Source organism: Ornithodoros turicata, unplaced genomic scaffold (assembly GCF_037126465.1).
Source record: "Ornithodoros turicata isolate Travis unplaced genomic scaffold, ASM3712646v1 ctg00001007.1, whole genome shotgun sequence".
NCBI lineage: Eukaryota > Metazoa > Arthropoda > Arachnida > Ixodida > Argasidae > Ornithodoros > Ornithodoros turicata.
In genome coordinates, this window is record NW_026999438.1 from 56,075 (window position 1) to 71,520 (window position 15,446).

General features: G+C 50.4%; 1 long non-coding RNA gene across 1 annotated transcript; it reads right to left on the minus strand.

Moving 5' to 3' along the window:
• Positions 1 to 12,672: 12,672 nt before the first annotated feature.
• Positions 12,673 to 12,958, minus strand: LOC135376073 (uncharacterized). The gene is made up of 3 exons (XR_010417524.1): positions 12,948 to 12,958; positions 12,777 to 12,887; positions 12,673 to 12,722 (listed from the first exon to the last, which is right to left on the minus strand). It is a non-coding gene; the product is annotated as an uncharacterized LOC135376073 (long non-coding RNA).
• Between the last annotated feature and the right edge of the window lie 2,488 nt (positions 12,959 to 15,446).

Sequence of the window (15,446 nt, forward strand, 5' to 3'; positions counted from 1 at the left end):
TAGTGACAACTGTACAGATCAACTGTACCTGTTGCTCATGTACAAGATGATGAAAAGTCTACCTTCATCAAGAATACTGGGACGCTTGACATCGGAGATATTTATGACAACAAAAGTTCTGATTGTTTGCTCTTACTTTTGCTCAGCACAATACAGCACAGTCCGTGGTATTTAACAATAACTAGACAGCAACCTTTCTTTTTGGCTTCTTACTTTCATATGCAATCACACATGAAATGAATGTGCACATCATGTGCCACGCTGTTCAAAGGCATTTTGTTTTTCGTCAAGTAAGGATTTCAGACTATTGATCTAATTAAAAGTAGTCGGGTCAAGGGCAAAATAGACGATGGTTCCAGTGAACACTGCATGTGCCCAATAATGACCGACATGCATGGTCATTTTATGTATGTGAAACTCACGTAAAAATATTTCTATTACTTGCAGGTCTCCTCTGAAAAGCAGTCCTTCCGATGCTCTAAACCTGTCTTCTTAGTTACTGCAAGCCTCCACTGTCCTCGTGGTTGGTCTCTATGATGGAGACCAAGTGTGCTAATCTTTGATTTAATGAAGTCTTCATCTCTGCAGAAGCAATCTGCTACCAAAGTCTTTATCTCACTTAACAGGTAAAAGTTCATACACTGATCGTGCACACAAGGAATGAAAATTTCTTAGGCTCAGAAATTCCTTCTAATATTCATTGTATAGACGTATATGATGAACGTTTTTGCATATTTGTCCTCCTTGAATACTGAATGTGAGTAGCGCACCACCAAAATTTTCATGAAGCCCTACGCAGTTTTTGAAATTACAGTTGCGGTTTTCCGTGGACGACAACCGCAGGCAGGGTCCTCGATCATAGTAACGCATTTTCTATGCCATAGCTGCTGACACTGTCACACACAGTATACTTTTCTCCATCTACTGTGCTTGTCTGTGATTTGCATGCCAGGCAAGGAGTGGATGAGAGTCCAATGTGAATTATTCATACTGTGCGGCACAAAAACCTACAGGCTTTTTTTTAGCAGGCTGGCATATCTCACCCATTTAGGTGTGTCATCATATCCTCTGTGTGACACAGTAGAAAAGTGTAGCTCATTGCTCCGTGGTCATACATTTCACTGAGCCTAAGCCGAAAACATTCAATCACAGTATCATACAACCAGACCTTACAAAACAGTTCCAAAATTCGTTTCAGGACTCTTCCTTTTTAGTTTTCAGAAATTTCTGTATCTAGGGACTTCAACTCAAATGTTAGTGTCATTTTTGGAAAATGTAGAATAGCATATCCTTTGGATTTGTTGTGCAGTCCACATGTTGATACTAAAGGATATGTTGATATGTGTCTTGCCTTCTTTCTCCCATTGCCAATCCTGTATCAGTTAAGTTCCTGCTTTCTTTTGTTTGTTCTTTGAGACCACTGCTATACTCAGGACACTCAGCAGGATTATCGCTGTGTTTCACATTCATGGTAACATGCTTGCTTTACCTAATGTTAGCAGTTAGGACACCACCTACTGGCTGTGTCTGCATCAGTATAATGTCACGAAGCGAAATGGGCCGGCGAGTCGTCGAATAAACAGCAAACGGTTTATTAAACTACTTGGTAGCAAAAGCACAAGAGTGATAGCTCTCTGAACACAACTGAGTCCAAAGAATGAATGCTCCAGCCTGGAGCGCACAAGCATTTAAGCGTCGCGCCGAAGTGTCTAGAAACTGCACGTGCGTTTGCCAGAGAGCAGGCGATGTGTCTGGAATCTTCTTGGTTCTTCTTCAGCACGCGCCGGGATGAGATGTACCGTTTCGTGCCTGCCCTGGAAGTTTCTCGAAGATGATTCGTGGCATTGCCCCCTCCGTAGACGTGGCATCGTCCCGATGCCAGAACCTGTGTCGGCTCATCGCATTTCGTTTGCACCCTGCGAAGCCTCGTAGCCAACGCCGTCGTTATCGATTTGTAGTGGCACGGCATCCCAAGGAAGATGAGGGATGCCGTGTGCGCACGCACCACCCGCACCAAGCTCCGCTCCACCGCCATTAAGCTATTCTCGCCCTTAGTGGACAACGGCCATTTCCCCGAGGATGAAGATGAAGAAGAAGAAGAAGCTATTCTCATGCCAACCGTCAGCCTGTGTGGTTGTCCCTTCATTATCCCTCGTCGCGACAACCCACAATTGGTGACCCGAACTACCCTGCTGATCCAACTGCATACCCACCGCTGATCGCTTTTGCCATGCAGGAGTCCTCGTCCACCAGCAACGTCAGTCGCGTCTCCGTGAGACTACCGCCATTTTGGCCTGCGAACCCTACCATCTGGTTCGTACAGGTCGAATGCCAATTCCAACTGGCTGGCATCACCACGCAAGCGACGAAGTATCAGCACGTCGTTTCCGTCCTTCCACCCGAGGTAGCTTCTGATGTGACCGACATTCTCTGCGCTCCGTCGGGCCCTACGCCCTACGACACACTTAAGGCTGCTATCATTCAGCGCACCATGGCATCCGACCGGAAGCGTTACCAACAGCTTCTCTCCGCCGAAGATCTCGGAGACCGGCGATCATCCCAATTTCTACGGCATATGCAGAGCCTGCTCGGTGACCGCGCCCAAACTTTTGACTAAGCACTCCTCAAGGAGCTATTCTTACAGCGCCTTCCATCTACCGTGCAGATGATACTGGCCACTGCAACCAACCTTTCGCTAACAGAGCTGGCGCTTCATGCGGACAAGATTCTGGAAGTGGCGCAGCATTCACTAGCCGTCATGCAGGCCACCCTCCCGATGCCCGCTCACGTGTCTGCACCCTGCACTTCGGTGACTGCTCCTCAGCCTTCCTTCCGTCCTGCCGATCCAACAAGCGAAATTGCCGCTCTTCGAGACGACGTTCACGAGCTCCGTGCCCTCATCGCCACGACGCAGTCGAACCGTGGCCCTGCCTCCCCTCGACGTCAGCAATTCCGTCGCGGTTCACGATCCCGACAATTTCGTAGGTCCCATTCTCCAGAGCGTGCCAACCCTTCACCATTCTGTTGGTACCACTGGTCCTTCGGTGCTCAAGCTCGCAATTGCGAACCGCCGTGTTCCTGGCCGGGAAACCTTCCCGGGGAGCGCTAAAGGCGGCGAGCGCCCCCCCCCCCTCCTGTCCATCGGGACCGCCTGTTCTTCGTCGCCGACTTGGCATCTCGTCGGCGCTTCCTTGTGGATACTGGTGCTGAGATTAGTATCCTTCCGGCCAGCAAGGCGAACAAGTGCAAGTTCACGATTTACCACCTGACCGCTGTCAACAACACCAGCATTCCCGTTTACGGCGAGCAGTCACTGACGCTAAACCTCGGCCTACGTCGCTCCTTCCCATGGATCTTCAAAATCGCAGCCGTTGACCAGGCTATTATCGGAGCAGATTTTCTGCAGCATTTTGGTCTGCTCGTCGATGTGCGTCGTAAGGTCCTCCTTGACTCGAACACGGGACTGCGCATAGCAGGCATGGGATCAACGCCCCGCATTTCCTTGCCCGCCATCTCCCTCTCGTCCCTTCAGTCTCCCTTCGCTGCCGTGATCAGCGAATTCCCTTCTCTGTCCCAGCCCCCTGATTGGACGAAGCCCGTTCGCCACGACGTCAATTATTATATCAACACGTCGGGGCCCCCGGTGCACTTCAAGCCGCGTCGTCTCGCCCCTGAGAAGTGGAATATCGCTCGCAGCGAATTCGACCATATGTTGGCTATCGGCATCGCCCGCCCAGCATTCCGTAGCGCTCCAGCGATTGGGCATCTCCCCTACATATGGTCCCCAAGAAAACCGGAGGCTGGGGGCCATGCGGCGATTACCGCGCCCTGAACATCGCTACGAAACCCGACCGCTACCCGCTGCCCAATATACAGGATTTCACAATGAACCTAGCCGGGACCAAGTATCTCAGCAAAATCGATCTCACTAAGGCATACCACCAAATTCCCGTAGCGCCAGAGGACGTTCCGAAAACAGCCATTGTGACACCTTTCGGGCTCTTTGAATTCCTGCGCATGCCTTTCGGCTTGAGGAATGCTGCGCAGACGTTCCAGCGTTTTATTGATTCGATACTGCGAGGCCTCCCCTTCGTTTTCGCGTACATGGATGACCTCCTCATCGTCAGCGAAACAAAGGAGCAGCACTTCCACCAACTCCGCGAAGTCTTTGCCCGCCTCGAACACCACGGCGTTGTCATCAACACCCAGAAGTGCGAGTTTGGCAAGCCCTCTCTTGAATTCTTGGGCCATCTCGTATCCTCTGCCGGAATCTCGCCTCTGCCCAAGAAGATCCAGACCATCGCAGAATTTCCGACCCCCACTTCAATCCGTCAGCTGCGCCGCTTTCTCGGCTTGGTCAACTTTTATCGGCGTTTTGTGCCATCCTGCGCAGCGATACTCCGACCACTGGAGGACCTCCTCCAGTCCCCAGGGCCCGGCGCGTCCAAGTTTCCGTGGGCAGAGGCTCACGAGGAGTAGTATGGGATCAGCTCAACTGGCCCACAACTCACACAGTGGCCTGGACGCCATTAATGAGCAATTAGAGCTAATTGGGACCCCCCACATTAATCAGGATCATTCACGGAGTCATTACACTAATTGGGGCGCATCTAGGACGTGTCCAGACCACTGTGTGAGTTGTGGGCTAGTTGAGCTGATGAAAAATAAAAAATAGGTAGAAAATAAAATGAAAAGATAGAGATAGAGTGGAGAGAAACAATTTATTCGAAAATCAACGATGCCGCGGCGAAGAAGCCGCTCCGCAACACCCGAGTGACCAGCGCCCGCCATGTTGGTAGTTTGCACCCAGCAGTTGCAGAGATCGACGACAGGTGGCCATGTAGTTGCAAGGCATCACACCAGATGCCGCCACCGTCATAGCTCTAGACGAGAAAGACAGAACAAGATACTAGCGGCAGGTAAAAATGGCAGCACTGCTAAACAAGTCTAGGCATGCGAGAGAAAAGGTGTAACCGCTACTGCTAAAACAGCACGGAGAAAACAGTACACATCGGGGAAAAAGGCTCACGGGGGCGATCGCTTAGGCCTAACCACAACACTATGCAGCTAACACAAGGCGGGAACCACACATCGCTACACATGCGTCAACAGGCTTGCTCACCGCAAAAACAAGTCTAAACATGCGAGAAAAGGCTTCACGCGAGCGCGCTTGGGCATAACCTCAACACTACGCAGCTAACACAAGGCGGGAACCACACATAGCTAAACATGCGTCAACAAGTTTGGACACCGCAAAACAAGTCTAAACATGCGAGAAAAGGCTTAACACGAGCGCGGTCACCGCTAAACACGGCAAACATACGAGAAAAGGAGCGCGTCAAATCACTCACCTTTTCCCCCGCGGCAACTTCCAGGCAGAAACTGAGCGACCGCGGAGAACACACGTCTGCTCTCTACGAGATCCAGCCAGAAAGTGAGCGAGCGCGCGGAGCGCACGTCCGTCTTCCGCGACGGTCCGAGAGAAACTGAGAGAGGCGACGCGCAGCGGCAGCTATGGATGCGGCTCTCTGCTGCGCGCGCGCGCGCGCTCCTAGTGGCGACGGGTGGCTTTTCAGTTTCGCTTTCATTCTCCGTTCTTTGCGCGCGCGCGTTTATCTGTACAAAGGCAGCGCGCACCGCGCTCGCGTCATCATTCTGACCGATACGTGGAAAACGCCATGTGTGGTTTATTCTCCTGCGTTTCTCGTCGTCGCAAGGAAAAGACAAAAAACGAAGAAGTTCGCGAATTTATACGCGGCATCGTGGAGGAAGCCTTTCAAGTCCACCGTCTGGAATGGTTGCAAGCACGTCAAGAAATGTGTCAGGACAAGATGAAGACGCTCGACCGCATCTTAGCGGCGGACAGACTGGCGAAAAAGAAGTCCAACTTTAGCCTGGACAATCTGTATTGGGAACGCAGTTCCGATGTAGAGGACGACGACGAGGATGTGTAAATAAAAGCGATGCATTTCTCTTCGAGCCTCAGTCTCTTCTTTCTCTTCCTGAAACGTGTACGCACGTAACATGTCTTCCCCCGAACTTTTTCGTTTCCGTCATCCTTTTCGCTGTATCTTAAGCGGTCCCTCCATGTGCGGCAAATCTACGTTCGTTGCTAACGTGTTGAGGAACCTGAACGACGTGGTGGACAAGCCTCCGTCACAAATATTCTACGTGCAGAAATATGCTTCGCCGAGCATGCAGGACGAATTCGGGGACTCCGTAAAATTTACCAAGGAGCTACCGCGAGAGTGGGACACGTCGCGCGCTACGCTGATCGTCGTCGACGATCACATGACCGACGCCGGTTCCTTGAAGGAGGTGACCGATCTTTTCATTCGGGGTTCTCACCACGCCAACGCGTCGATCTTCTTACTCGTTCAAAACATCTTTTTCGACAGTAGCCATTTTAGAACAATATCCTACAACGCCAGTTACGTCGTCCTGTGGCGCACCGTGCGCAGCGTGCACCAGATGGAACATTTCGGCCAACAGCTATTTGGCAGAAAAAGATTGGAGTATTTTCTGGACGCATATAAACAAGCGATGTCGTCGCCCCACGCATATTTACTCGTGGATCTTCACAACTATACGCACGAGTATCACAGGTTGCGTAGCAATATCTTTCCGGGAGAACGTCAATATATCTACGCTCCGAAATGAATCTCCGCCCTCACCTCACTTTACTCAAAGTACTCTCCACTCTACCCCCTCCACGCCGCCGCGACGTCTTGAGACGTTCGTCCTCGTCCGACATGAAACACCTCTCCGAAATTTGCCTCAATGTATTGAACGGAAAGGTGGCTCTAGCTCCAGATACGTTCGCGCGTTTGAAGAAGCACAAACGCTTTTTACGACGGTTCGCCTACAAAAAGATTCACAAGAATCCGCAACGTTTGAAGCGCTATCTGTCTCAGCAGCGAGGACAGGGCGTTCTTTCGTCGGTGGTTCCTCTCCTGCTTTCCGCCGTGTTGAACCTTTTCGCCAATGGCCAAGAGAATTGAAGTGACCACCTCCATCGGAAACATTCTTTCCTCGAAGGAGAGTGACGACGTCAAAGTGAAACTCATACTGCAAGCACTGTATCGCATACTCAAGCAGTACGGATTTGACCCCTACGACAATAAAAACAAGGCGTCCGACGCTACAAATGACTTTGACTATTCGCTCCTCTCTCCAGAGGTGGACGAAGAGGAAGCGGAAAGGGTCGTCTCGGAATTAAAGAAGGTTCTTTCCTGGGATCGCGAGGGTTGTGTCTCCGTGTCGGGCAAGCCCATCAGACACTCCTCCGTTTACGAACTCGTCAATTATTTGTTGCAACGTAAGACGGGAAAGAAACCTTCCTGGTTCCCCAAAGTCTCGAAACTATTGCGTCTGATTTCTCTACCCAAATCTCGCGAGCCTCAACAGCAGCAGCAGCAGCAGGCCTCCATTGCGTGGACGACTTATGGAGGGATATGAGAAACCAGAGGGTGGTTTGGGGGGTGTGGAACGCTATAGAAAAGCGCATCACTTGAGCAAAAAGAAGGCTCTCGCCATTCTCAGAAAGCTGGATGCCTACACGCTCCACCATCCGGTCAGAAGAAAGTTTAATAGGAGACGCATCATCGCGCTCAAGATCAACGACGTGTGGCAAATGGATCTCGCCGATTTTTCAAAATACAAGAGATTCAACGGTGGCTACCGCTACATTCTCGTGGCAATCGATTCCCTCTCCCGCTTTCTGCGCACCCTCCCACTAAAGACGAAGCGCCCCGCCGAAATGAAAAGGGCCATGATAAGACTTTTTCGGGGAGGTAACGTACCTACACGCATCTTTTGCGACAGAGGCGGGGAATTCTACAACAAGACCGTCAAGGAGTATCTCTCACGAAAGAAGGTACACATGTATTCTACCTTCTCTCCAGTAATCAAAGCATCGCAGGCAGAGCGCGTCATACGCACTTTACGCGACAGAATATTCCGTTATTTTAGAGTAACGGGAAAATACCACTTCGTTTCCGCGCTTCCCAAGATCGTGCGCGACTACAACACCACCAAACACAGGACTTTGGGCATCAGCCCGTCCGAAGTCACGCCCGAAAACGAATTGGAGCTGTTCAATAAGATAAATGGGAAGCCCGTCGTACCCTCCGTGAAAAAGAAGCTCAAACTGGGGGATAAAGTGAGGGTCCTACTACACAGAAAAGGTTTTCATAAGAGCTCGGAAGGGAGTTGGTCGCCTCAGATTTTCACCGTCTCCCGCCTGAGAGACACCTCTCCTCCTGTCGTACACCTGGAAGATTACCGGGGTAAGGAAGTGGACGGATCTTTCTACCCGGAGGAGGTACTCGTCGTAACCCGAGACGCCAATCAGCCTTGGCCAGTAACGAAAGTGCTGAGAAAGAAGCAACTGAACGGTCAGAGCTTCTCCTTGGTTCGCTGGTTCGGTTACGACAAAGAACACGACAGTTGGGTTCCGAGCAGCGACGTGGTCAAGATTGGGAAATGATGTCAGACATCTACGTCCACCTGCTCTCGAACGCCAGCATGGATAAGTTTCCCTCGAATAAACTCAACGCCTTCACGGTAGCTTTCGATAGTCCGCTTCAGCTCTCGAATCGGTATAAAGTCGGTCTGATGGATCTCAGCATAAGTAACGATTTTTTAAATATCGGGTACGAAAGGCAAGATGCGAAAATCGAGGTTTCTTTCGAGGACACGGTCGAAGCCGGCAGAACTTTTCGTGTCACCTCGGATCTCGAGAGGGATTTGGGAAAAGCCCTTTCGGAATTTGACGTTTCTTTCGCGTACAATAAATCGCGATACGACTTCGTCTTACCCGTGGACGTGAAAGCCGTGGAATTGGACCCTCGGCTCGCACAGGCGCTCGACGCCTCGCTAGCGTCCCGCGAAGCAGGTCGTGCGGTGAAACCTCCCAAATTGAGCGAACGCGAAGCCACCTCCATCTTATTGGAGCACGCCGCACCCGTCGCTTTCGGCGACGTCACTCTGAATTCGGAAACCACGTCCCTACGGAACACACTCAACAAGTATTTCCAGACGCACAAGCTGGACGCCTCGCTAGAATTCGCGGATAACGTGTACTCTCTGAAAACGCCGAAAGGGTTGCACGTGCCGGAACCCTTTGTCAAGCTGCTACATCTCACACCCGTCGAGGGACACGAAGAAACGCTACGCGTCTCTCTCCCCGTAGCGCGCCGATTTTCTTTCACGATCAAGACGAAAATTCCTCGATCTTTGCAAGTACATGTGCCTCCCGGCTATTATGCGACGCCGCAAGCACTTCTAAATGCGATTAACCAGCGCGTAGGCGAACGGGCACGCTTCAGCTTCGACGGAATCGAACAGAAATGTAAAATTCGGCTTTCCGAGGGCACCTCCACCCTAAGACTTTCCGAGTACCTGGCCGTGCTTTTGGGCTTCGAATCGCGTACCGTGTTCACGGGGGATGAGGATGCCACGAGCTCAGTCGAGGTACTCCTGGAACCCCCGTTTCACAACATAATCGTGTACACGGATATCGTGGAACCCACGTACGTGGGGAGCGGGAAAAAACCTATATTAAAAATACTACCCTTTTATTACGAGAAAGACAAGCACGTCGTCACCTACACGTTAGATAACATCCAGTATTTTAACTTGTCTCAATTCGAAATTCCCTCAGTGACGATCGTTCTCGCGGACGAAACGGGAAGACGTTTGCCGTTGCGGTCCAAAGGCAGAACCAATCTAACGTTGCATTTCAAATATGTACCGTAATTCCCCCAAAATAATTCCCGTGTACACGGGACCCCTTTTCCAACGAGGGGGCGGTGTGTTGAGCAACATATCCAAGTTTATCGTTCCCATCTGGCAGCAAATAAAACCGATCGCCAAGAGAACGTTGAAGCGCTTGGCGCGGAATTTGGCCGATGGCGAAGGAATATCGCGTGCAGTAAAAAAGACGGCCATAGCAACGGGGAGAGACGTGCTGGATTCCATGGAGGGCTCTGGAAACAACAATGGGAAGAAACGCCGCAAACGACAACAAAAGGCGCCGACACACGACGCACCTGCAGATATCTTTGGTACGCCGTGAAGGTCACACATCCGCTGCGCGCGCTCCGTCATGACGTCAACGAAAGGAAAAATACAGACGCCGATCTGTCTAACGAGTGATGTGATGATATTCGAACCCCCTTCCATTCAATACGGCGTGGAAGATACTTCGTACCAACTTTTTTATCCGGTCAACGGAGTAAATAATTCCGTGATCGAGTTTTGTATTCAAAATTTGCAAAGGGCACACTTGGATCTCTACGGCAGTTTCGTGTCTTTGACCGTGCGCATTGTTCGCGACGACGGGGAAGAAATGGACGAGAAAGATGTCGTTTTCCCAATAAACCACCTGTTGAGCGGCATGTTTAAGACGGTCACCGTTTATGCGAACAACAAGCTCGTCAGTTCCAACGAGTTGTACGCCTACAGGAGTATTTTGGACGTGGTGCTTCATTCCACGCCCACGGCTCAAGAAACAGTGCACGCGGCTGGACTTTATGTCGAGGACGACGAACATTTAAAGGACGATTACGACGTCTCGTCTCGCGGTCCGAAACAACGTTACGAAGCGACGAAGGGTGGAAAATACTTTAACCTGGTCGGTCAGATCAATACCGACCTGTTTCAACAGCCGCGCCTGATGGTACCTGCCGTCGAAATTCGCGTCGTTTTCCTATTAAACAACGACGAATTTAAACTCGTATCGGTCCCCAAAGACAAGAAAACGTACAATTACGAGGTGGACATTAAAGAAATGACGTTACACTTGAAAAAGGTGACGCTGGCACCTTCCCTATTTTTGGAATACGAGCGGCGGCTTCAGACCACGCCGGCCATCTACGTGTTACGCGGATTGGAAACCAAGGTGCGGAGCTTGAGTGCCGGGAGCTTGGACGCTCACTTTGAAAACGTTTACCCCGAAAGGGTGCCTTCCAAATTATGCGTCGCCCTGCTCGCCACGTCCGACTTTCTCGGCGACATCCAATCGAACCCCTACAAATTCCGTCATTACGACCTGTCTCATTCGATGCTCTCCGTGGACGGCCAGCAAGTGCGAGCCGAGTACGACTTTCAGAACGACCTCGTCAAAATTCCCTACTTTAACTTCTTGCAAGAACTGGGAGAGAAACATTTCAAGTATAGCTACGAGCGATTTAAAACGAACGGGTTCCTCCTCTACTTCAACCTGGACGTGGACAAGTGTTCTTCTCCTTCGCATTTGAACGAGTGGCGAAAAGGAAACGTTCGCCTGCAATTACGCTTCGCTAAAGCCCTTCCACACGCGGTCACCGTCCTCTTGATTTCCGAGTGTCCCAAGCTCATGTACGTCGACAAGGACCGTACGGTCACCTTCCCATAAGAAAAGATGTACGAGAGCGACATCTTGGAACTCGTGTCCCTGAACCCCCTCGCTTCCTCCATGCTGAGAGGCATTTGCGCTTCCGACGAAGCCTTCGTTTTACGCAAGCCCGGCTATTTAATCATCAATACGAAGAGCGAAGAAGACGCGGGCAGCACTGGGTGCTCTACCTGAAAAACTACGACGGGTCTGCCGTGTTTTTCGACAGCTACGGACTTCCCCCCATCGAAGCAAACCTTCGAAGGACTTTACCTGTAGTGGACGAGTATAACGACAAGTGTATTCAATCGCCTTTTTCGCCTTACTGCGGGCTTTTTTGTATCTACGTAGCCACGCGCATGTCGAAACGCTACAGCTTGAAAAGTTGTGTATCCATGTTTTCCTGTAACCTCGAAGAGAATGACGAAACAATAAAACGTCTCCTCGTGAGCGAACTCGTTTCGTAAAAAATAGTCTATTTATTTTTTCACGACATACACAAGACCCTTGCGAGACGATCTTCCAACGTGCTGACCCGACGCTCACCGCCGTCGTCGCCGGTCTGCACCGTGACGTCGAGGGATGTGTGGAGAAGCCAGTAGCGACGGACGATAGGTCGGTTGAAACCCGCGTTGATGAGACACGGGTCGACTGTCTCTCCTCGTCTATACTTTTCCAACAGCTCGAGCTTGTAATCTACGAAACGCTTCATTTTCTTTGCAATCTTCCCACTGACGGTGAACAGACGTAGGGGTATCGTCTTGAGAATCGAGCGAAAGTCTCCCTCGCAGCTATCGCCGTGAATATAATCGCGTAATCGCAGCAAGTCCCGATACATTCGTGTTTGCACAAAGGTGGCAAACCTCTGCTCGGGCGTCATCATGACTGAGACGGAATGAGAGTAGACAACCTTTTTTTTATTTCTCGTTACACATGAATTAGGCTCCAGCTTTGGTTTCGTAGCCGGGAAGGCAGCCCAAATACGGACGAAGGCTCGAGTCTAACCAATGGCTGGGGTTTCTCGACCAGAGTCCACCGCAGCGACAGGTAGTCAGTTGATCGCCGATTCGCAAAAAGAAGGTCTTTGGAGGAGGCTTGAAGGTTAGGACCAAGGGCAGATCTCCCGTCAGTAGCCATTCGTAATCTGCAACGAAAGGAGTGTGAGAAACGCGTGTTTTTTTAACTCAAACACACACGTACAATCTTCTTCAGTCACAGAGTGACACTGATGGTCCATCTTCTCCATCTTCCTTCAATAGTCGAAGTCCTTCGCAACGTACGTCGAACGGTACCGTCCGACAGCCGAGAAACGGGCGAATCAATCGGTCCGTCCAATGCTTTTGCTCTGAAAAAATGTGAACGGTTATAGAACGTATTAAAAAATAACGAGGAAGCGTACCTTTGGACCACAATCCACCACAATTGGTGCAGAAGAAGCGGGCGCTGCCAATCTCCCGAAATATGTGAGGCGGGAAAAAACCGACTTCACGCGCAGCAAAAGTGTTGTACACTGGAAACGAAACTCTTCAAACATTTCGACGATGATGATGACGTCATGGGTATTACTTACGAGGATCTACCAAGCTGATCATGATGGAATGACGATCGAACGTTCGCTTCGACATTTATAGTAAAGCTTTGCCTCTCACTCTCTATGACGTCATTGAACGTGTTTGAACATGTTAAGACGTGTTTGAACATGTTCGGACATGGGCGGCGAAGTCGCCCCTGGACACACTGGTTCCTCTCACCCTCTCTATGACGTCATTGAACGTGTCTGAACATGTTTGGACGTGTTTGGACGTGTTTAGACACAGGCGACGAAGTCGTCCCTGGACACACTACTTCCTCTCTCTCTCTATGACGTCATTGAACGTGTCTGAACATGTTTGGACGTGTTTGAACATGTTGTGACGTGTGTAGACACGAACCCCGCAATACGAAAAACGTCACGCAGTACAAATTAGATTGGTGGTTAGTGTGTCGCGCCCAGTGTAGAAGGATCCTGGGTTCGAATCCCACACTGGGTCTTCTCGTCGTCATGTACAAGTCGTCCCAGAGTGTTAGCTTGAAATTAGTGTAATGTTTTATTCAACGCCGATGGTATTATCATTGTCATATGCGACATCGCAAAAAGGCGCGAAAGACGGAAGGCGGGGTGGTCAAAGTACAGACGACACCGTCGCAATGCGAGGAGGAGGAGAGCGGTGTAGCGACTATAAAAGGTGCGCTGGTTCTACGACGATTGATCGACAGCCCATGAGGGGCATTCATCCACGACGTGAGTCGTTTCGTGGACCAAAATGTAAGTTGACCGTCTCTGCTGTGAGAGTGTATTCTATGTATGACATTGTTTTTCAGGAACCAATAGCCGCTGTCACCGCATGACACTGAATACAGGGACTCATCCCATCCTCTCTCATCATCATCATCATCTCAAGCATTCCTCAACTGAAGGGAAAAGTGAGCATTGTTTCGTGAGGGGAAATCTCGTACTGATTTTGTTTGACCGCAGTGCCACGCTGTCTCGTATGTCAGTACGACCCCATCGATGCCATGCTCGTGGCCGTAGAAAGAGAGCACGAAGCTAGAATAGAGAATCTCGGTAATAGCCCAGTCGTCCTTTCAGATGACGACGACGACGATAGAGTCAGTAGTCCGCCTTTCGTAATACCTGAAACGGACGACGACGAACCCCTAGATGGACATGACAATGCAGACGAATTGCTCATGTGGGAAGGGGATCAGTCGTATGCAGATTTCATTCCTCTGTCTGGTAGGGTTGGAGATGAATCACCAGATGCGAGCCCAGAATTTCGAAAACGAAGCTGAGCCTGTCCAGGGTCGTAGAATCGTTGAATTGAGAGAACACGTCATAGAGAATCATCCCTCCGTCACGGAGAGACGATTCCTTCCTTTCTTTGTCACTGATGAGGCATTTGACGGAACGGCTACTAGGTACACGCTTCTCTGTTCCCCGCACGACGACAACGTCGACGATTTGCGACTCTATCTACCGAGCATAGCTCCAGTAATCACGCGCGTCCTCGAAGCTTATCCCATGCCTTTCAAATTTTGTCTGTGCTCGAAAGCGCTCATGGTTAAGGACGGAGCCGATGGGTTGACTTCTCATCTCCTCCACGTGAACCTTCACTTGAGAGTGGTTCATAACCACCAAGAAATCGAAGGCGCGATAAATGCTGCTATCGCAGAATCCTCGCAACGCGTAGAAAACTATGCGAGAGAAGGGTCTGGTTTCACCTCGAACGACGTCCAATGTATCGACTTAAAACTAACGCGCTTAAAACCGAAGCGGATTGGGTGCACGATCGAGCTTCCCGAAATGTTGAAGAGAAAAACAAAGACTCTCACAAACGTCAAACTCCCACCGAATCACGAAAACGAGTGTTTCAAGTATAGCGTGCTGGCACTCTTGCATCCGTTGAGGAACAACCCAAACGATTATGTCAGATACCACAAATACATGATCCTTCGAATCCGGAGACGCGTGTAACGTACTGGCCGCCCTGCTTCCCAGTCACTTACGAAGACATTGCCCTGTGGGAGAGAAAAAACAAAATCTCCGTGTACATCTACGTGTTCGACGAGGAGACGAGTTCGATATCTACCGGGCGGATTCCCTGCACGCTCTATCAGGATAAAGTCCACCTGCTCGAGGTTAGGGAGCATTTCTATGGAATCAGAAAATTTAGCACTTTCATGGGACGAGGTGACTATTTTTATTGTGAGAAATGCACGAGCGGTTATAGGACGAGAGGGGCGTTGGAGCAGCACGAACGTTTGTGTCGAGACGTAAACGAAGTAATTCTCGAAATGCCAAAAGCGGGGGAGAGCGTCTCCTTCACCAAGATACAGTACATGCATCCCTATCCCTATTTTGCGGTGTTGGACACGGAAAGCATACTGGAAAAGGACGCGCTCGTTAAGGACGCCTCGAGTGTGCACAGGATGAGCTCGTATAGCATAGTGCTAGTGAGAAGTTGTGATGGGAAAATAATGGACGTAGATGGCTATTTGGGACCCAACGCGGCAGAAAAATGCTTGCTCT